The following is a 13,780-nucleotide window of genomic DNA, read 5'->3' on the forward strand; positions in this document are numbered from 1 at the left end:
AAATAGTTAGGATTCTATCTTACCAGAAGACAGCTGGATTCTTCTATCAAATTCTACATTCAGTACTTTGAGACATCTCTTTATTTAAATAATGTGAATAAAATCTGGTTTTGAGCAAGTTTTAGAAAATGAAAGGCTGTTTTAATAGTGTTTATAGATAGGTAGATATATTTTTGATACTTAGTGAACTGTACATTACTATATTTAGATTACAGAACTCTCAATGTACTTCTTATAATGTTATGTTAAATTTCATCTGTATATCTTGCACTTGGGATGAATTTTCTGTGCATGTATGATTTTTTTAAATTTTTTATTCTCTTTTTAATTTATTTATTTTAATTGGAGGTTAATTACTTTACAATATTGTATTGGTTTTGCCATACATTGACATGAATCCACCATGGGTGTACACATATTCCCCATACTGAACCCCCCTCCCACCTCCCTCCCCATACCATCCCTTTGGGTCATCTCAGTGCACCAGCCCCGAGCATCCTGCATCCTGCATTGAACTTGGACTGGCGATTCATTTCACATATAATATACATGTTTCAATGCGATTCTCCCAAATCATCTCACCCTCGCCCTCTCCCACAGAGTCCAAAAGACTGTTCTATACATCTGTGTCTCTTTTGCTGTCTTGCATACAGGGTTATTGTGATCATCTTTCTAAATTCCATATATATACGTTAGTATACTGTATTGGTGTTTTTCTAGCTTACTTTATTCTGTATTACAGGCTCCAGTTTCATCCACCTCATTAGAACTGATTCAAATGTATTCTTTTTTTTTTTTGGTTTAATAGACATTTATTCAAATGTATTCTTTTTTATAATAGTCAGGACATGGAAGCAACCTAGATATCCACGAGCAGATGAATGGATAAGAAAGCTGTGGTACATATACACAATGGAGTATTACTCAGCATGTATGATTTTGTACATCACATATTATTCATTTGGAAAAAAAAATAATTGTTCTTGTGGTTAGGCAGAACACATGAATGTGATACATTTCATCACATAATAATAATAAAAAAAGAGATGATATTAGTTAATATCACAACTGATCTTGTCAGGAAATTTTTTAAGCTGTACATGTCTATGGTGACCTGTACGGAATTCTAATATTTCTTAAAAGTTCAAATTTTATCAATGGGCAAAAATATCCTGGTTTCCCTTTGAAGTGAAAAGTTCAGTGTGAATTTTTCAGAATATGTATGCCAAATTTCCATACATGAATATGGTAGTCTCTTTATCTGTCATTCTTTGAAGTAAAAATAGTTTCATGAAACATTATATATTTCAGCCAGAGATTCAAATAATTGAAAAAATTTTTCTCCTCAAGATAATTATCATGCTTCAGTATGTTTATGTTCCCTTTGGATCTTGAAAGAAAGAAGGTTATTCACTTCAGCTCAGGTCTGTTGCTCAGTCATGGCCAAGTCTTTGCAACACCACGGACTGCAGCATGCCAGGCTTCCCTGTCCATCACCAACCCCCAGAGCTTCCTCAAACTCATGTTTGTCGAGTTGGTGATGTCATCCAAGCATTTTATCCTCTGTAGTCACCTTCTCCTCCTACGTTCAATCTTTCCCAGCATCCGAGTCTTTTCTAAGGAATCAGTTCTTCGCATCAGGTGGCCAAAGTTTTGGAGCTTCAGCTTCAACTTCAGCATTGGTCCTTCCAATCAATACTCAGGATTGATTTCCTTAAGGATTGACTGGTTTGATCTCCTGGCACTTCAACAGACTCTCAAGAGTCTTCTCCAAAAACACAGGCCAAAAGCATCAATTCTTCAGCACTGAACTTTCTTTATAGTCCAACTCTCACATCCATACTTGACTACTGGAAAAACCATAGCTATGACTAGATGGTAAAGTAATGTCTTCACTTTTTAATATGCTGTCTAGGTTTGTAATAGCTTTTCTTCCAAGGAACAGGTGTCTTTTAATTTCATGGCTGCAGCCAAGAAAGAAAGAGAAATATGTATTATTTTTGACAGCTGGTTAAAATTGTTAGAAATTAATTTTTAGGAATTATTTTCTAGAGACATTGCCTAGAAACGTAGTTGTGAAAAAGTGAAAGTGAAAGTAAGGAGATGACCAAATGTAACTTATGATAGATACCAGAAAAATACAATGTGTTTACAACAACATGGTTTTCTATTGTTTTTAGAAAATGCTATAGATAAAATTTTCTGTACTTGAATCCCTCCTCCACCTTATTTTTTAGATGTTTTATTCTACCTATCCCACACGGTCCACCTACAAGGTGATTTCTTTACAAAATATTCCCTGTACTCTTCAAACAGCAGTAATATTTCCTTCCTCTGAGTTCACACAGCTCTATACTCATAACCCATATTTTGGCACTTCTCAATATAATTTTTAGTATAATTAATTTAATAAATGTCCTCTCTTCACAACTCTACTCTGAGTTCTTTTAAGGCAAGGACCATAACTTACCAAAAATAAAAATAGAAATGGCCCAAAACACTGAAAAATGTTTTGCTATATTCATTTTTTGTATTTTGGTGAAATATATATAATGTATAATTTACCATTTTAATTATTTTAAATGTATAATTCAGTGACATTAATTACATTTACATTGTTGGGCAGCCACAGTGCTAGACATCTCCAGAAAATTTTCATTACCAAAAATTGAAATTCTGTACCTATGAAATGATAGTTCCCCCTCCCCTTTTTACATAACCCTTAGTACTTTTTATTTATCATGTATTAGAATTTTATCAAGTGGAGTTCTCAGTTGCAAATAAAGAAGATGTAGAGTTCACCTCTACCCACTAACATATCAAAATGTATTTATATGGGATAGTCCTCAAAGAAAACCACCTGGACATTGCCAGGAGGACTCCTGTACAGCCAAGACTGTATGAAAGATGTGCACATAATTGGGTAGAACAGGAAGAAAGGCACCAAGTCAGGAGAAGCCTAAAAAGTAGAAAGTTGCACAGGTAAACACTTGCTCTGTGGATTGTAACCAGGTCAAGCCACAAACTAGATATCCCAGACCTGGTGTCCTACTTGTAGCACACAAGCCCCTTAGCTGTTTAGAGGATGACTCGGATATATAGAAAGTCTGAAGAAGCCTAGGATCCATTCCTGAATAGTACATGCATGCTAGCTTGTCTCCAGGCAGGGCAAAAAGTGGTCTTCCCTAGAGGCTGATACTTTGCCACACTCCCTAGTCCTAACTAAGTTAATATTCTGGCCCACACCACAGACTGGCACCAGATGTAGGGTGGTCAGAACATGGGAAAACACTTGATCCAGGGATGCAGAGGTAACATAAGGGCCCAGGACTCAGCTCAGGTGGAGTAGCAGCAGTAATTTTTGGTGCTTACTTAAACAGTGCTCCAGAAGTAGACTTCTGATGGCTACCTGAGTTCCCACAAGTGCCTCACTGCACTCACCAGTCTCAGTCAATAGAACATGCTGGCCCTATCCATTCTGTGTCACAGCTTTGAACAGGATCTGGAACAGACACAATATGGGAAAAGACAAATTTAGGCAGCATCTGAGCAGAGCCACAGACACCTACACAGGCAGTACATCTGTAGTACATGCATCACAATTACTTCAGCGCTATGCTCCTTTGGGACAAAGGTCACAGTGCAGGGAGAGGAAAAAACACACATATAAAAAGAACAGAGCCAACTCAAGCCTGATCCTCACTGCTTCCACTTCAACAACTTGAGAGAACGCTTTGACCATGAAAGAGTGTAATGGCCACCAAGCAGAAAGGAAGTTCCTTTCAGCACCATGTGCAAGCTCTAGCTCCTCCATCACAAGCCACACTCCTTACAAAGTTGATAGCTGCTAACACAGTCTGAGGATAGATATGATGGCTGGTGATTATATTTAAACCAGCTCTCCCACCAAACACATAGGGCACACAGTCTACATACTGGCGCTCACACATAAGAACAGTCCTACATAAAAGGCAACTGTTTCACCCACATTCATAGAGACAAAGTTAAGTAATAGGAAAAGGAACTACTGTCAATTGAAAGAGCAAGAAGAAAGACCTGAAAAAATATATAATAAAACAGAACTAAGCAATCTACCTGACAGGGAATTCAAAATGCATGTTAAAAAATAAATTAGGGACATAATTAAACTTAAAAGCTTCTGCACAACAAAGGAAACTATTAGCAAGGTGAAAAGACAGCCCTCAGAATGGGAGAAAATAATAGAAAATGAAGCAACTGACACACAAATAATCTCAAAAATATACAAGCAACTCCTACAGCTCAACTCCAGAAAAATAAATGACCCAATCAAAAAATGGGCCAAAGAACTAAATAGACATTTCTCCAAAGAAGACATACAGATGGCTAACAAACACATGAAAAGATGGTCAACATCACTCATTATCAGAGAAATGCAAATCAAAACCACTATGAGGTACCATTTCACACCAGTCAGAATGGCTGCGATCCAAAAGTCTACAAGCAATAAATGCTGGAGAGGGTGTGGAGAAAAGGGAACTCTCTTACACTGTTGGTGGGAATGCAAACTAGTACAGCCACTATGGAGAACAGTGTGGAGATTCCTTAAAAAACTGGAAATAGAACTGCCTTATGATCCAGCAATCCCACTGCTGGGCTTGCACACTGAGGAAACCAGAAGGGAAAGAGACATGTGTACCCCAATGTTCATCGCAGCACTGTTTATAATAGCCAGCACATGGAAGCAACCTAGATGTCCATCAGCAGATGAATGGATAAGAAAGCAATGGTACATACACACAATGGAGTATTACTCAGCCATTAAAAAGAATACATTTGAATCAGTTCTAAGGAGATGGATGAAACTGGAACCTATTATGCAGGGTGAAGTAAGCCAGAAGGAAAAACACCAATACAGTATACTAACACATATATATGGAATTTAGAAAGATGGTAACAATAACCCTGTGTACGAGACAGCAAAAGAGACACTGATTTATAGATCAGTCTTATGGACTCTGTGGGAGAGGGAAAAAAAAAAAAAACAGAAAAAAATAAATAAATAAATTAGGGAAGACAATTGATCTAAGCAAAGATCATTTTAACAAATAGCAGGGAACTATAAAGAAAGTGAAATCAAAATATGTAATTCAAAATCTTATTTTCAAAGAATTCTGGAAGCAAAGAAGAGCAGACTAAATGACAGAATAACATATATATGACCCAGAAAATAGAATAGTTGAAATCATCCAATCAGAACAGCAGAAAGACAAATTAAAAAAAGAAGGTGAATGCAACATATGAGATATCTGAGGTAAGAAAATGTGCCAATATTTACATTATAAAATTTTCAGAAGAACAAGAGAGATAGAAATAATGGTATCAAAAATGTATTTCAAGAAATTATGAGTGGAAACTTCCCTAAACCTGAAGAAAGAAACAGATTCAGGCGCATAGAGTCCTAAAGCAAGTGAACCCAAACAGACCCAAACTAAGACATATCATAAATAAAATAGCTAAAGTTACAGAGAATTATAAAGGCAGCAAGAGAAAATCAAGGAGTCATATAAAAGGGTATTCCTATAAAGCTTTCAACTGATTTCTCTGAAGAAACTTTGTAAGTTAGAAGAGAATAGCCTGATATAGTCAGATTGCTAAAAAGGAAAAACAACCTAGGATGCTCTACCCAGAAAAATTATTATTTAAATTCAAGAGGAGTAAAGAAATTCTAAAACAATTAAAAACTAAATGAATTCATCAATACTAAACCTACTTCATGCAATTTTGAAAGAATTTTTCTATGACATCAAGATACAAAATGTGGGGTAAGGGTGTAAAACATACAATTTTCTAGAATGTGTTTGAATGTAAATGACTGTCAGTTTAAATCAAGTAAATATAGCTGCCAGTCAATACATAAACCTCATGCTAACTGCACTTCAAAAAAAAGCTACATTAGATACACAAAAAATAAAAGGAAAGAAACCCAAGAATATTAAAAAAGAAAATCATCAAACCAAATGGGAGGAAAAATAAAGAATAAGAAATGAACAGAGAATAACTTCAAAAACAACTGGAAAACAAGTAATAAAATGGCATTAAATACATATTTATAAAAACTTACCATAAATGTCAATGAACTAAAAGCTCATATATATATAAACTTGGAAAAAATAAAGAACAAAAAGAAAAAAGAAAATAAAGACCTTTCAAGAGGTCACCTACAAGATACTCATTTCAGTGATAAAGACACACAATACTGAATGTAATGGGATGGGAAAAGATATTTCATGCTAACAAATATGAAAAATAGAAACAGAATTGCTCATATAACAAAAAATGACTTAAAAATATATAAGTAAAGAAAAAGCAGGGCACTAGATAACACTGAAGGGGTTGAGGAAAGAAGAGGATGTTGCACTTGTTAATATATACTCACCCACTATAGGAGCAACTAAATACATTTTTAAGAATTAACAGACCTGAAAGAAGAAATTGACAATATCTAGAGTTCACATTATTTTCAAGCACTTAGTCAACATTCTCCAAAATAGATCACATACCAGGTCAAAAAAGAAGACTCAACAAATTTAAAAGAACAGAAATTATATCAAGTATTATTTTCCATTTCAGTGGTATGAAACTAGAAATCAATAAGTAAAGAAACAGGAAAAAACAAACACATGGATACTAAACAACATGCTACTAACAAAAAAAAAAAAAAAAAAGGGAGGGTCAACAATGAAATAAAGAAAGACATAAGAAAATACTTAGAAACAAATGAAAATAGGAACAAAACTCCCCTAAATCTATGGGATAGAGCAAAACAGTTCCAAGGGGGAAATTAATAGTGATATAGGCCTTTCTCAAGGAACAAATCAGAACAAATAAAAAACCTCAAATAAACAATCTAGCCTACTACCTTAAAGAATAGAGAAAGAACAAACTAAGCCCAAATTACCCAAAGCAAGGTATTTATGTTCCCTACTATTACTGCATTGTTTTTTATTTCTCCCTTCTGGTCTTTAGAATTTGCATAATATATTTTTGTGCTCTGATGTTGGGTTCATATCCTATTGAATAATTGACTCTCTTGTTACTATTTAATGACCATCTATATATCTCACTAAAATTTTTGCCTTAAAGTCTATTTCATCTAATATAAGAATCACTATCTTTTTAATGGCTGAGTAATACTCCATTGTGTATATGTACCACAGCTTTCTTATCCATTCATCTGCTGATGGGCATCTAGGTTGCTTCCATGTCCTGGCTATTATAAACAGTGCCACGATGAACATTGGGGTACACGTGTCTCTTTCCCTTCTGGTTTCCTCAGTGTGTATGCCCAGCAGTGGGATTGCTGGATCATAAGGCAGTTCTATTTCCAGTTTTTTAAGGAATCTCCACACTATTCTATTATACAGAGTGAAGTAAGCCAGAAAGAAAAACACCAATACAGTATACTAACGCATATATATGGAATTTAGAAAGATGGTAACAATAACCCTGTGGACGAGACAGCAAAAGAGACACTGATGTATAGATCAGTCTTATGGACTCTGTGGGAGAGGGAGAGGGTGGGGAGTTTTGGGAGAATGGTATTGAAACATGTATAATATCATGTATGAAATGAGTCGCCAGTCCAGGTTCGATGCACGATACTGGATGCTTGGGGCTGGTGCACTGGGACGACCCAGAGGGAGGGTATGCGGAGGGAGGAGGGAGAAGGGTTCAGGATGGGGAACACAGGTATACCTGTGATGGATTCATTTTGATATTTAGCAAAACTAATACAATATTGTAACGTTTAAAAATAAAATAAAAAAGAATCACTATCCCTTCACTTTTTTGTTTTCACTGCATGGAATATCTTTTGTCATTCCTTTATTATAAGCCCACATATGTCCACAACAGAGAAGGCGATGGCACCCCTCTCCAGTACTCTTGCCTGGAAAATCCCATGGATGGAGGAGCCTGATGGGCTGTAGTCCATGGGGTTGCTAAGAGTCGGGCACCACTGAGCAACTTCACTTTCACTTTGCACTTTCAAGCATTGGAGAAGGAAATGACAACCCACTCCAGTGTTCTTGCCTGGAGAATCCCAGGGACAGGGAAGCCTGGTGGGCTGCCATCTGTGGGGTCGCACAGAGTCAGAAATGACTGAACCAATTTAGCAGTAGCAGCAGCATGTTTAAATCTGAAGTTACTATAGGAAACATATAGTGTTTTTTTTTTTTTTAATCTATCCAGGGATTTTACCTTTGATTGGATAATAAAATCCATTACCATTTACAGACATTATTGATAGGTGAGGACTTCCATCTTATTAATTGCTCTCTGGCTGGTTTGAAATCCCATTGTTTAAAATTCCCATCTTACTTCTTTATTTGTAAATTGATGATTTTTTAATACTGGTATGGTTTGTTTGCCATCTTTTTAACTTTTTGTATACTGTATATTTTTGCTTTGTTGTTTTCATGAGGTTTACATAAAATATCTTATAGATGCAAAGCCTATTTTGTTATGATAATTTAATTTTGATTGCATACTGCAGTCTATTATTTTGATCCTCCCACTGTTATAATTTTATGTTACCATTTATATCATTTTAATAAGTTTGTTTTATGTAAAGATCAACAAAGCTGATGGGCTTCTAGAAATGCTGATAAAAAACAGGGAGGAGATACATAACAACAGTTGAACTACAATTAGTGTCTATCACTTCAGACCACACAGAAATTACAGTAAGTAAGAAATTATAGTAAGATTTTATGAAAAACACTAAATATATAAATTATACAAATTATATGAAATAGATCAATTTCTTGAAATGTATAAACCACTTAAAGAATAGAGAATATTAATTGTCTTATATATTAAAAATTAATATACAGTTAAAAGCTTCCATAGAAATCTCCATTCCAATATAGTTTCAATGCACTTTCCACCAAACACTTAAAGAAGTAACACTAATTCTACACAATATTTTTCATAAAACAGAAGGTAGAAAACCCTTGGTACCTCATTTACGACAACAATACTGCCTTAATGCCAAAAGCAAAGACAGCTTGAAAGGAAAGCTACAGGCCAATATCCCTTATAAGTTCAAAAATTCTCAAAAAAAGAGAAGAAAATATCAAATTCAACAATACATACAAAGTCTAGGGCACCACAATCAAATGGGTTTTATTCCAGAAATTTAAGGCTATTTTAATATTTAAAAATTATTAATAATTTTCTAGTCCATTATATAAGGGGCTTAGAAATTGTCACTCTACCTTAATAAGGAAAAATCTGAACAAACTGCAAAACCATTGTTTTAGGTTCAACAGAAAAGTGAGGTGACAGACCACTGAACCCAAAGTTGAAGAATCAGACAGGAAAACACAGAGAACCTCAAATTTCCATAGTATAAACTCACAAACAAAAATATTCACAAGAATCAGGACTGAGATTGGAAAACATAAATTGTAATTGACAAATTGATGGTGACTAGTTTTGCCAAGTTGATAATTAAAACCTCCAAGTAGAACAGATCATAAGGGTGATCTCACATGGTTGTGAATTTTACCTTCAGAAGCTCTGGCAAAGTTAAAAATTAAATAAATATCTCCACACATTTATGGCAGCAAGAGGGAAAAAAATAACCATTTTGAAATATATACATGCATTCTGTCCTTAACAAGGACAGCACTGAGGAGAAATTATTTTCCCAGGACCTAGCCTGCTGGGGTATTAGAGGCTCATCATTCAGGCAAAGAAATACTCAAATCCAGTACCATCTTGTCACTCCCATTTAAGTGGGGGCGGATGGGGTTGGATGGATAACTGAAAAGCACTGCAAAATTTATATTTCAGTGTCACAAGGTTACTAGCACTGTGAAATTTGTAATCCAGGGTCACAAGGTTACTAAAAAGCAGAAATCTAATGGGTAAGAGTATAGAAGTTTTCCCCTCCTACCATGCATATCCATTGGATTATTAAAGTTTATTCACTGTGGTTCATTCTATGTAATATATCTTGCTGACTTTCCAATTATATATATATACACTAAAGAACAAAAAATTCACATAGTAAGCATCATAACCAAACAGGATATGACAAGGATGCTGCAATTATCAAATCAGGGATTGAAAACAACTCTGATCAATATGCTAAAGGCTATGATGAAAAAGTAAAAAAAAAAAAATGCAAGAAGGGATGGAAAATACAGGTGGAGAGATGAAAATTCTAACAACCAAAAATAAATGCTAGAGATCAAAAACATAACAAATATTTTATTTGATGGGCTTATTTGTAGACTTGACAGGGCTAAAAAAGAACACCTACGGTTTAGTATATGGGTATAGAAGTTTCCAAAAATGAAAAGCAAAGGGGAAATTTTAAAAACAGAATATTCAAAGACTGTAGGAAAACTTCAAAAGGTATAATATACACATTACACATAGTGGAGCTATAAGAAAAAAAAAAGGAATGAAATAAACATTTAAAGCAATAGTAATAAAGAATATACCCAAATTAAAGTTAGACAACAAGCAATAGTTCGATGAATCTCAGGGAACACCAAACAGGATATATGTCAAAAAAGCATACCTATGCATATCATATTCTAACTGTAAAAATTATGTATTAAAAAATCTTGATGGGATTAACAGATGAAAGCTATTATATATAGACTGGATAAACAACAAGGTCCTACTTTTTAGCATAAGGAATTATATTCAATATCCAGTCGTAAATCATAACAGAAAAGAGTATGAAAGAAAATGTGTATAAACATATTTTTCAAATATATATATATATATATATATATAACACTTGATCACTTTGCTGTATAGCAGGAATTAACACAAAATTGTAAATCAACTGTTCTTTAATAAAATAAGTTGCTAAAAGTCTTGAAAGAAACCAGGGCATCGGAAAACTTACCTATAGAGGAGGAAGTATAAAAACCACATTTGTCTGTCCAGAAATCATGTAAGGTAGAAGAGAATGGAATGAAGAATTTAGAGTATTGAAAGAAAAAACCCAGCAACTTAGAATTTTGTACCTTATAAAATTATCCTTCAAAAGTGAAGGGAAATAAAATATTTTCTTAGACAAGCAAACTGAGGGAACTTGTTGCCATTAGACTCACCTTGCAAGAAACTTTAAAAAAGTTTTTCAGGAAGAAAAACAATATGTATTAAAAATTCAGAGTCACATAATGAAAATAAGGGCACTGGAGAAAGAATATGTCGAGATAAAGCAAAAAGTCATTGGGGGGAGGTGGGGCCAAGATGGCAGATGGCAGAGAAGGAAGTCAGGGAGTCTGTTTCTCCCCACACCTAGAATACTCACCAGATGCTAGTGGGGGACCTCCAACAATCAGGCAGACAAGAGAAACTCTTGAATCACCAGGTACAACGTAGGGGTGAATAAGTTGGGTAGGAGAAGTCAAGGTCGCCAAGTACCGGTGAGGATGAGGAGCAACTAGGAGAGGGGAGGGCATTGGTTTAGGCAAAAGGAGAAGTATGCTTCATTCAAGAGATCAGCAGGAAAGGGAGCGATCCTCACAGATCACAGGATTGATTGTAGGAACCTCATGGTTTTTCCTGTACATTTGGCCCCCAGGAGCCTCCTGTGGCCCCAAACCTGATCCTCAACCATCCAGGGAAGCCTCCACAACTGAGGGAAGCATCCACCATCCATTGCCCTCTCCATCCTCCCGGTATCATCGAAGAGCTCCCTCTGTGCCCATGTAGGTCCTGTTGGTGTGAGAGGAAGGCGGAAGGAAAAAGAAGCAGATTAGTCAAGGGAGGATGCCTCAGAGTTCGAGGATCAGGGAACCTACCCAGTGTTCCTCTGCCCTCACAGCCCCAGGGAGACTCCTGAGACCTTGGTCCAGGTCCTCCATCCACTTGATACCCCTCTGCCTTCCAGGGCCCCTTCTGTCCTCCAGATTACCTTCTGTTCACATAGGTTTTATGGGTGTAAGAGGGAGGGGGAATAAAGAAGAGCCAGGTTGGCCACAGGAGGGTCACTTGCGGTGTGGAGGAGTGGAGAATCTGCCTGATGTTCCCCCACTTATTCAGCCTCTGGGGGCCTCCTGGAGACTGGGGCCTGATCCTTTACACCCTGAAGCCAGAGGCACTCCAGAGACCCTTCAGCAGAGCTGAGCTCAGGCCCTGCCCCCCATTCCTACCCAGGGCCTCTTCCAGTGGTGTGGACAGGAAGCCAGAACTCTGCCCCTGTCTAAATACCACCTCCACCTAAACCTCACCACCCATTAAACCTTTCCCCAACTAGACCCTGCCCCATACAGTGAAGGATTTTGCTACATTTTTTTCCTCTCTTGTTTTCTTATTCTTTACCAGTGGAATTCAGTTTTACTGTCTAGTGGTTGTTTCATATATATTCTTACTGTTTGTTTTCTAAACTTAGTTTATTTTTTATTCTTTGCTATTTTTCTGCTCCTTTCTATTTTTTACTGTTTTTTTTTTTTCCTAGTTGAGATAAGTTTTAGCTTCCAGGGCATGCTTCATATGCATTGATTTTTTTCTAATATATATGTTAATTTTCTAAATTTATTATATTTTTTTATTCTTTGCTATTGTTTTGCTCCTTTATTTTCCCTTTTTGTTTTTTGCCACACCCTGTAGCTTACAGGATCGTGGTTCATAGGCCAGAGATCAGGCCTGAGCTCTTGTGGCGGAAAGGCCCTGACCTGATGGACAAAGAGAAAGCATCAAGCCCCAGGGGATATTAATCAGACTGAAGTATTTCAGAGGTCCACATCTAAACACCAAACCATGTTTTCCCAGAGGCTTGCAAACTCCACTGCTAGAACCCTCAGGCTAAACAGTCAGTAAGAAAGAAACACAGTCCCACTCATCAAGCAAACAAACAAACAAAAAGACAAAAAAAATATGTTGGAGGTAAAGGTACAAGGCAAAAACCTACAAGATTAAATAAATGAAGAGGAAATAGGCAATCAATATGAAAAAAAGAATTTACAGTAATGATGGTTAAGAATTTCCAAGCTCTCACAAACAGAATGAAGAAAATGCAGTAAGTATTTAACACATTTAACAAGGAATAAAGAATTAACTAAAATTAAAAAGACTCTAAAGGAAATCAGTAGCAGAATAACTGAGGCACAAGAAAGGATAAGTAAGATGGAAGACAGAATGGTCAAAATAACTGTGAAGGAGCAGAATGGAAAAAAAGAATGAAAATAATCAAGAGAGTCTCAGAGGCCACTGGAGTACTACTAAATGTACAAGCATTCGAGTTATAGGGGTCCCATTAGAGGTCGAGAAAGATAGAGGATCTGAGAAAATACTTGAAGAGATTATAGCCAAAAATTACCCTAACATTTGTAAATAAATTGCCATTGAAGTATAAACACTTTTAGAAAGGTGCTGAGACATTTTAAGCAAACTAATAAAAATTAAATATGAAGGAAACTGTTGAAAAGAGCAAGGGAAAAGAAATAAGAGGCATACAAGGGAATCCCCATAAGGCTCTCAACTGAATTTTCAGCAGAATTCTTCAGGCCAGAAGGGAGTGTGTGACAATATATATTTAAAGTGATGAAAGGGAAAAACCTATAACCAAGATTACTCTACCCAGTAAAGAACTCATTCATATTTGAAGTAGAAATCAACACTTCACAGACAAGCAAAAGGTAACCAGTTTTCAAACAAATGCTAAAGCAAACTCTCTAGGCAGGAAGGAAGAGAAGAAACACACACACACACAACAAACTCCAAAAAATTAAGAAAATGGAAATGGAAACATACATATCCATAACTA

Source organism: Bos javanicus, chromosome X, assembly GCF_032452875.1.
Source record: "Bos javanicus breed banteng chromosome X, ARS-OSU_banteng_1.0, whole genome shotgun sequence".
In the NCBI taxonomy this organism is placed as follows: Eukaryota; Metazoa; Chordata; class Mammalia; order Artiodactyla; family Bovidae; genus Bos; species Bos javanicus.